Source organism: Cebus imitator, unplaced genomic scaffold, assembly GCF_001604975.1.
Source record: "Cebus imitator isolate Cc_AM_T3 unplaced genomic scaffold, Cebus_imitator-1.0 Scaffold275, whole genome shotgun sequence".
Lineage (NCBI taxonomy): Eukaryota > Metazoa > Chordata > Mammalia > Primates > Cebidae > Cebus > Cebus imitator.
Genome location: NW_016107590.1, coordinates 1,357,730 through 1,367,566, shown reverse-complemented (window position 1 = coordinate 1,367,566; position 9,837 = coordinate 1,357,730). Strand labels below are relative to the sequence as shown.

Below are 9,837 nucleotides of genomic sequence, written 5' to 3'. Positions count from 1 at the left end.
GAGGGAAGAGTTTCCAAACACTCAGCTAAGAAAGTAAAATAATGATATTAATCAAGAACAGTGATGTATGCTTACCATATACCCCCTCTAGTTCCCAAGGGAAGTCCAAAAGGAATTCTGGACTAATTCCTGATAACACAATGGGGTTTGTACACACTATACCCCTCCCCTCCACACTCAACCCCAAAGATACTGACTCAGCAACTGCCCTGGAGCCAGAGCAGCATATTCCAAATTCAGAGTGTGCAAGAATGTTTGGTTCAATTATGACATAATGGCTGCAAAGCTGTTCCTGAAAGCCAAGACAACCTGAATAATGTGGTTGGGTTATATCATACATGAGGCCTTAATAGAGTTTAAAAACCAATTTGAAAATTCCTTCATTCCATAAAGACAGCATTAAGATGAGGGCAAAATCATTCTAGTTCAAGGGATGGGAACAAAGTATATAAGGAATTATGCAGACTCCTTTCCACATTATCCTTCTTAACCAACATGATCCATTCCCTTTGAAGATATCTCTTATACTTAATACTGACCTAGAAAGAAGGCAATTTCATTAGACATCTTAGTCTTATTGTACCCAGCTAGTAATGCAAGTTCCCCTGCTATTTAAAAAGCACATAATCCCATTTCCAAAAACAATTGTTTGCAATTCAAAAACCATCCACCCAGGCAATGTCTTCTCTTTGTTCCTAAAATTCCACCCATTTTCAATTTATCTTGTCAAAGAGATGAAGCTATCTTTATGCTCCCACAAAACCTAAAAGATGTTTCATTCATTGCTAGCCATTTTGTAGCAAATGACTTTGGATATTTGAGTTGCTAAATCTACCATTTCTCTGGACTTGTGCTAACAGTGAGACCTAGGCCTGTAGAAATACAAAGTTCAATCTGAAAGTTGGGAGCCAGCTACTCTTGACATTAGGCTGTGGCCTCCCTCAGTTGCGTGAGATTCTACAGTCTTCTGAGTCCTAGTCTGTTTTTTAACAGCCATCATTGATAGAGTTTTTTAATGTTTTGGAACTGGAAATGACTTTGGAGATTCCCCTTGCTTTATGTATAAGGAAACGAATGCTTAAGTTTTTCATACTATATTTTTTAGTTCATTTCTCTATATTTTCTCCTGGAATAATGGCATATTTTTGTGTATAATGAGATCAACACAAAATTTCAGAACTAGAAGGGATCTCCAAGTTTAACACTCTTTCTTCCAAAGAAATCTCAAAACACTTTTCATATTATTCCTCAGAATATACCAATTAACAGACACTTCATCTTGTATAAAGCTTAATTTAAGGATGGAGAGAATGAGGAAAGTCTCAGTTTCAGACGATATAATTCTTTTACCATAAAAATGAGGCTCTGTTCTCTAAATCCAAAAAGATTCACATTTATTTCATTTTTGAACCTGCAGAAAGGGCTGAATTTAGATCTTTTTTCCCCAGATTAATGTCCTGGGTTTAATGATTCTATTAAACAACAGTATCATTTCTCTTCACTGGGTAGAAGGACTATGTGTTTTACGAAGCAAAGAGTTAAAAAAAAAATCAAATAATTCAACGTCATGTCCTTTCCTCCTGACTAAACTAAAAATCATTTCCCTACTATTTCATGATTAACATGAAAAAGCACTGGAACAATGAGAGGAAATTCATTTGTTTCCAGTTGTAACAGTGTGATTTCTGCTGCAATCCCATTGGCAACAGAAGGTAGCAACATATACCACCACTGTCCTATTACAACACAAAAAGCTGTCAACTTTGAACTCCTTTGAAATGTTGTTAGTAAAGCAGAAAAGACAAGTGTGGATTTCCTTCAATATTATTTGGGCAACCTAGACTTAAAATAGTGACCAGACTTAAGATAGTGATACTACAGAGGTTCTCTATCCTTAAGGCAAGACCAAACCAAGATACTGGTGCCCTATGTAAGCTAATAATTTGGCACACTTTCAAGCAGATACTCTTCAAACATTTGCTAACAGGTGTTTGGGTGAGGCGTTGCATGGCAGGCTGGAGACAGTGTGGAGACAGGGTTGGTGGAGGATTTTAGCTTGCATATTCTACTCAACGCAACAAAGGACCCAAAACTGACCAGGTCAGATCTCCTTGGAAGGCAGTTTGACGAACATCTAATGGATTCCCAAATATACTCTTCCCTGCTCCAAGCTGTTTATTAAAGCATTACTTCTGTCTCTAGTTACAACCTGAAAGGAGGTTACTGTTTTATATTCTTTTCTCTATCTTGTTACATTCCCAATGTTTTATACCCTTTATAGATCCAATCTCCCTTCAGGGACACTATCTTTTTATTTCTATAGCCTTTACTGAGCATTTGCAATGTGCCATGTGCTGTGCCATGTATTAGAAATATAAAAGTGATTACTATATGGTCCCTGCCCTTAAGGAACTCACGCCTTGAGCAGTAGAAAGACTGACAAATAACACAATACCACAGTGATGAAGCTTGTAACAGTAAAAAGGCTGTTACTAGATATTACTGGTGAAATGGTCTGAAATCCTTGAAGACAGATACTTTCTAAAAACAGTAGGTACTTTGAATTTGCCTCCATCTCTAGAAACTTTAACTTTGGTAAGGATTGAAATAAAAAGAGAGCAACATTTTCATGTTTCCTGTTCTCTGTAGCTGTACTGGGATGGGGAGTTAGGGATGTAAACTCATATCTATGCTAAACTTAGCCAAAACTTTTTATTTTGCATATTCTTCCCCAAATGATTTTGTTCCTAAAATTTGTTATGCAATACTGGAGGAAGGACAGAGGAAGCTCACCTAGTCCCTGCTGTGTAGCTACACATACCTGATCCAGATTATTTCTCCCCTTCGAAATAATTGCAAACAAGATTAAGACTGTATTCAGGAACTATCCCAGCTGGCTTTTGGCTTCCTCTGACGTACAGTCCTTGAATAAAGCAGTGGCAAAAATTAGATTTGAATAAGGAACATAAAAACACCTCACTACTTGTACCAGATCACCTCAAGGTCCTGCTATGTTTGAAACCCCAAGCCCTAGCGTTACAGTAACTGAATACGTCAGCCAGCCAGAGTATATATAAGTTATAAAGCACAAAAGCTTTAATAATTAAAAAATAACCTATTTTAAAGGCATCTCTCACAGTGCCTCTGGGTACTTTAGAGCCAGGCATCTAGAACAAAAGAGAAACACAGTGTAATAAACTCCCAAGTTGGAAAAATCCTCATTTCTATTACTTACCTGCCAACAGTCCATCTAAAAAAAACCACACAGCCACATATTTCTTTGATGAAGGAGACAAAAAAAATACTGATCCTTCCTTGGCATATGGCTACTGTTGCCACAGCAGCAGGGAAGAAAGACAATCTGGGGATCCTGCCTGTGTAAAGCACAAGACCCACCAATGTTAATTTTCAAAACAGGGCCTTTCTGGTTCCAGGCGAGTGCTCAGCATTGCAGGACCCAGGTTATTGGGCTACAATATTTCACATAGAACCATGATTAGTTCTGCTTTGCGCCAGTATTACCATAATCACCCAATATATTTCCAGGGTGTCTTTTTTCCCAGTGTTTTAAATCTTTCTGCTATTTACGTATAATGCACCTCAATGTACAGAGCTCCAAATATTAGTAGAGAGTTTCACATGTATTTTTATAAGCTAGTCCTCAGAATATGACCGAATGAGGAGACTGTGGCCTTTAATAAGCACCTCAACTGCTCAGCGTTTTACATACCAAGGCACAGCTCTAGTGGCTGCTGAAACAAGGAACTGTGTGCTAATGCTGGGAAATGTGCTATAAAGTATTGGGATATAACAGATCTTACACACCATCCCTGTCCTTGAGGAACTGAGAACCTTGGGGTCAAGCTAAGGCCATATTATGGATTTTTTTTTAAAGGGCACTTTAAAATATAATGTGTCACATACACACTATTTACTAATAAACAAGAATAAAGATCACCCAAGCAAAACACTCCTTGTTAAACACAGCCTTAGAAACAGTTACAAGCCTAATTCACAATGACATTTTAGTGGAGACTTTTCTATCCTTGGACTTATTAAAAAACTGTATGAGCTGCTATTTGTGAGAAGTATTTGTCGAGAATGTACAGTCTCTGATTTATTCTCTCATTGTTCAGTACCCAGAGGGCTGCTTTTGCCCAATAGGGCTGAGAGAGATCCAGACAGCTGATCCAGAGAGCCCCTGTACTCACAATGTTCCCTGCTGCAACTTTCAACCTCTTCACCCCAATTAAAGGTCAACATGGCTGCTCAAAAATATTTATTTAAAAAGGCAGTCAGCTCAGCAGGCTCCCAAGTGTGAATACACTACCACTTCATAGAATTCAGTTAAACCCGGGACGTGGCATCTGTGAATCACTGGAAGAAGTATGAAGTTGAGATATTTTCTGCTTTCTCTTAAAAAAAGCTTCCTTTTCCCGCCCGTCATTTATTTACTTCCCAGAGCGCCACCACAGACATACGCACACGCGTTTATAATCTCCCCCCGGTGGTTCATGGATTTATGGCTCCCGGTTTAATTAAATTCCCTCTAACGACAATGAAAATTGGCGGCATGCGGCACTGCGAACCCCAGCCAGCCTGCGCGCCGGCTCAGAGCCGAAGAGCCGCGAGCGCCCACCCTCGGCCCGGGGGTAGGGGCACCCACCTGAGCCTCACGCCGCCAACATCTCCGCTTCCGCCCCGCGCTGGGCACTTCCGCCCGCACCCTCCCGGGGCCGGCCCCGCGCCCCCGCACTTCCGCCCCACTGCAGCAGCGCTGCCGGCTGGGCTCCCTCGGATCTGGTCTCGTCAACGCTCTCAAGAGTTGCCGCGCCTGAACGTTTACTCATGAAAAGTGACACACAAACCAAGGCCAAACTAAAAAAACAAAACATGCAAAAGTGATCACGCATGTTTGGGAACCATTTAATAACGAGCCTCAGGTGCAGAGCCAACGTTTTGAGGCTGTGGAGTCTGAGCCATTTTAAGCCCTCTGCGTGGATCCATTCTTTCGTTAATTTAATATGAACTGTCCTCCTTTTCTAGGTCTTGGCTGAACTAGGTAATGAGGAATGCGATGAGCAAAACTGGCAGCCGTACCCTCCCGCAAACTGAAAATGATGTGGGAAAGCAGACATTAGGACATTATCCCTTATTAAATAGGTCATGCGTTTATTCCGCTATGTGCTTTGCAGGGAAGGAATATGTACCTATGAAAAGATCTGAGGGGAATCTCATTGAAGAGGTAGCTTTGGGGCTGGGATCTGAAGGGCGTGGGGTGGGGGACAGCTCTGCAGGCTGTGGGAAGGGTGTGGTGGAGGGGGTGCAGTATGGGCTGTACCCGGAATACTGATGAGTATGGCTGAGGCTTGGAATGGGGGAGAGAGGTGGAAACAGGCTGGGTAAGCAAGCGTCTGGCCATGCAGGGCCTTCAGGTTTGTGCTAAGAGTAGCTGGGGGCATTTCTGTTTTATGTGGGAAAGGGGTTGAACTGATTGCTTTTCCATTCTGAAAGGCTTCCTCAGCTTTGGGAAGTAGATGAGAAGGGTTTAGGATAGGCAAGAGCAGAGCAAGCAGGGAGGTGAGGAAGCTACTGAGCAATCCAGGTTCTAGGTGTGGTGGCTTAAATGGTGGTACAGTAAATAATGAGAAAATGATGGATATATATAGTAATTCATTACTATAGTAATACTCAAGGCTCACATTTACTGATTGCTCACAAAGAGCTTTATACTCATTAGTCTATTTAATCCTGAGAACAATGCTATTAAGTATTACTGGTACCATTTTACAAATGAAGAAATAAAGGTTTAATAACTTGCCCAAGTTCTCACAGCTACAAAATGGTACATTGGAATTCCATCTTATGCTGTCTGATGCCTTAAGCTTACCACTATATATTCGATCTATACTCAGAGGTCTTAAAAAAGATACAAAGCAAACCAAGGTCAGGAATGAATTCCTTAAACAAATCACACTGATTTTGTGGTCTTGCTAGAGGCCACATTAAGAAAGTAGAATTTACAAGTTCTTTGTCACTTCAGTGTTTTCTGACAGGCTAAAGAAAGAATTTTGTGACTGACAACAGACTACCTATGATTATTTTTCAGTTGCTGCACTCTGATGAGACTTCATTTTTCTGGAAAAAAAATAAAAAGTCAGTTGATAAAGCACACTCCACCTAACAGTTGCTGATAGGATATCTTTAAAGAAGGAATCTGGGGTCTAGTTATAAACACCTTGGTGGAGTATGAGTAAGTTAGATACTGTGGAGCGACAGAAAAGCTTCCTAGGAATGTAACTCCAGATCAGCTTCCAAATCTCATTTATTGTTGGAAAACAAAGATTTATAAAATAACTTGGATTTATGAAACCTGATTTCACCCACTGAAGGAAGAGAATGGATTCACCAAGGCCAAGGAAGTCTTTTAGCATTGGTTATGAGTAAATTTCTCTAAGCAGTCAAAAGTTCACAAATTTTTAGAATTTGAGTTTAATGAGTAAGAGTTTCTTGGGTTTGTAAGTGATAGCACAAGACCTGGAGCCTCCATACCATTGTTTTGGTTAGAGGGAGTCCTGTGGAATGTCTGGGAATCCCTGAGAACTCACTGTAGTTGATACCCTCTCTGGGAGTGCCTGGCTGATTGCCATGAGCTCAGAGGACCAGTTTAGCCTCTAGGTCCAGGACCTACAGTGCTGGGGAAGGGAATTCTGCGTGGGAAAATATCTGGAGTCTGGCCAGGAAAAATGATTGTCTACAAAAAAAATAAAAAAAAAAAAAAAAAAAAAAAAAAAGGACAATCATAGCAAAATTAATAAACATGTATTAAATGGTCACAAAATCGAACACCGTGTCAGCTTCATTAATGGCTGGATTTAGCATTCATAACAACTTCATTACATTGGAAAACAGTTTTTAGATGAGATGCTTTCACCAAGTGAGAGTTCTTCAGTATATGTGATGAGTGTAGAGAAATTATATTTTACTTTAGACAAATAATTTCACAAGCAAAATTTGAAAAATCCTTTCATAGAAAAATTATTAAGTGTGAAATATATATACCTTTTAATATGTTTCAAGTGATGTGAAAGAATGTTTTAAGAATTTGAAGGTCTTAAGACAGCTCTGGGTCTTGTACAGTTTTGTTCATTCAAAACATGCTTGTTGCTGGGTGTGATGGCTCATGCCTATAATCCCAGCATTTTGGGAGGCCAAGGCGGGTGGATCACCTGAGGTCAGGAATTTGAGACCAGCCTGGCCAACGTGGTGAAACCCTGTCTCTACTAAAATTACAAAAATTAGCCTGGCGTGTTGGCATGTGCCTGTAATCCCAGCTACTTGGGAGGCTGAGGCAGGAGAATTGCTTGAACCTAGGAGGGGAGGATTGCAGTGAGCTGAGACTCCATCCTGGGCAACAAGAGCGAAACCATATCTCCAAAAAAATCCCAAAAAACAAACAAGAACCCCACGCTTCTCATTAGGCATTTGACTTGTGTCTCCTCCTCTAGGTCTGGACTACGATTCTAGGCTATGCTCTACCAATCTGAATAGAACTGATGTAGGGATCTCTGTGTGCTAGAATATTCAGAACTCACTTGCATTGAGTTCTTTAATGGTCATCTCTGAGGCAGAAGACTGGTGTAGAGAAAGCCTGCTGCCACAGTCTGATCTGTAACTCCTGACATAACTCCAAAGGTACTTTAGGGGACACATGACCTGTTCCAGAGATGACCTGAAGGCCTCTGAAAGGGTGTGGAGGGAGGCATCTTTACTCCTGTCCCCTTAGCTTTGGCTCTGAGAGAGCAGAAATAAAGAAATGGTCTTTGATGTCAATATATTCCCTTCAGAATGCCTTAGAAAAACAATGTATGTCTTGGCAAGTAGTGACTGTCATGCCAGCTCTGTTTTACAGTAACTTGGCTCTGTGTTGTCACTCAAAGAACTTGTGATTTGAACTTTGACTAGAAGGGACAGTCTCAGTAATTGCCACAATTTGGTGATGCAGTTGTTTTGGTGGAGAGATTCAGAAACTTGGTAGGATTTCTTTCCTGGTGTATTTCTGGTCTTTATAGTGAGCATATTTGTTTATCTGATGAGTCTCCCATCCTCAGGTCTGCAAACTCCACAGGAAACGATCTGCAAGGGCCAGATACTGTGTTATGTTTAAGGTCACAGAGAAAAACAGTGGCAACCTCCCAAAGAAAAGACAAGCTTCTGAGTCTGGGATGTGCTGGGTTAGTGGGGTCACTGTTGACTCCCTCCAGGCCAGCCATTACGGGAAACAGAATTATAAGCCCGACTCACCAGGGGAGAATGGATCTCAAAAGCCTGATTCTAATGTCCCCTTGGACATTTAAAAAACTCTGCTCTTCTGCCAGACAGAGGAGAGTGAAGTGAATTTTAAAAGGAGAAAATGTTTATTTGTTTTAAAGCTTGCTCAGTAATCCACTTAGGCCATTTACATAAACAACCTTTCCAAGTAAACACCATTAATTATGTAGTATAAGAGCCAAATAAAAATGCTAAAAAATAAAAGTAATTGTAGAATCAATTAGTATGGCTTGAGTGCACAAATGTGGAGAAACTGTAGACTTTTACATTTTATTGAAGGAAGTGGAATGTGTTTTCTCTTTTGTTTGAGCTACTACAACAAATGACATTTTACAGATGGATACCAAAGCTGTTAAAGTTTAAAACCATACTAGTGATGAAATTACAGTTTTTGCAGAGCCCTTTGACTCAAGCCTCTTTATCTGTCTTGAAAAGATTGTGGGGCAAGATAGGAGTTGAATGTTCTGTGGATTTCCCCAGAAGGTTTGTTGGAGCAAGACCATTGTTGTCTACTCCAAAATCAGTAGCTTCCAACCTCCTTTCACCTGTAATAACAGAAGATTACTTGTGTCTGTGCCAAAGGAAATGAATTGAGTGCAGCCTGCCAGGCACAAAGAAGAAGGGCAGAAACTGACACTGTTGAGGAAAGATGGCATGGGGGACCTTGTAGTAACAATACCAGGGCACATTTATGTCACCCTTTGTAGTACGGCAAGAGTCTGTACAGATATCATTTAATTGGATTCTTCACAATAATTCCATAAGATAGACAAGGCATGCATTTTTATCAGTCCCACTTTACAGACAAGGCAATTGAAGCTTTGGGAAGGAAAGCACAACGAAGCTGGGATTGGAAAGCATTTCCTAACTCCCATCTATATTTTTTTCACTACCCCATTCATAATTCTTTTTAAATGAAAAGAAACATGGTTCAGTTCCTAGCAATATTTTGTGCTATGTAGGATCTTTTAAGAATGTCGAGGGCATTTACATTATTTCCTCAGGGAAAGTTTTATTTTACCTGGACAGGCAGGAAATGGAGTTGAAATGGGAAAAGTTTTTCATTTTTATGGATTAAACCCATCTGTTACATTCACTAAGGCTGGATCATGGAGGAGGATAGATTTCTCATGGCACAAAGAGAGGAAAGTAAAGTGCACCTCCTTTGTTCCCTGGTTCAGATTCACACCCATCCAGGGAGCCCTGTTCAGACAAGACAGGGCAGCCAGCCTATCGGTCGGAAAGAAAAGATACTGTGGTCCTCAAACATGTCTCAACAGACTGAACAGTCTTCCACAAAGTTGAAGTTAACACTTATTGCTCAAAAGAATTCTGAGGGTAATTTTTTCCACATATTTGAAACTTCTTCAGAGACATATGCTTAAATATTTTATTATGTTATCTGCTGTGTCTGCACAGGACAAAAATAAAGGAAAAATTTCAATTTATTCACAATAATGGCTACCTACTATGTGCCATAGTCAAGCAGTCAAATGTTAGTGTTTT

At 40.3% G+C, this 9,837-nt stretch overlaps 1 protein-coding gene across 3 annotated transcripts in view; it reads right to left on the bottom strand.

The window, feature by feature from the left end:
• The window catches only part of CUNH5orf63 (chromosome unknown C5orf63 homolog), a 42,554-nt gene that overhangs the window by 20,692 nt on the left and 12,025 nt on the right, over positions 1–9,837 (bottom strand). For 2 of the 3 annotated variants that reach the window (XM_037728673.1, XM_017501000.2), the window contains exons 1-2: positions 4,667–4,757; positions 2,822–2,923 (exon numbers count right to left, since the gene is read on the bottom strand). The gene's annotated coding sequence lies outside the window, so the exon portion shown is untranslated. Of the gene's footprint in view, positions 1–2,821; positions 2,924–4,666; positions 4,758–9,837 lie in introns of those variants that run through there. The other variant, XM_037728672.1, reaches the window with a different exon arrangement.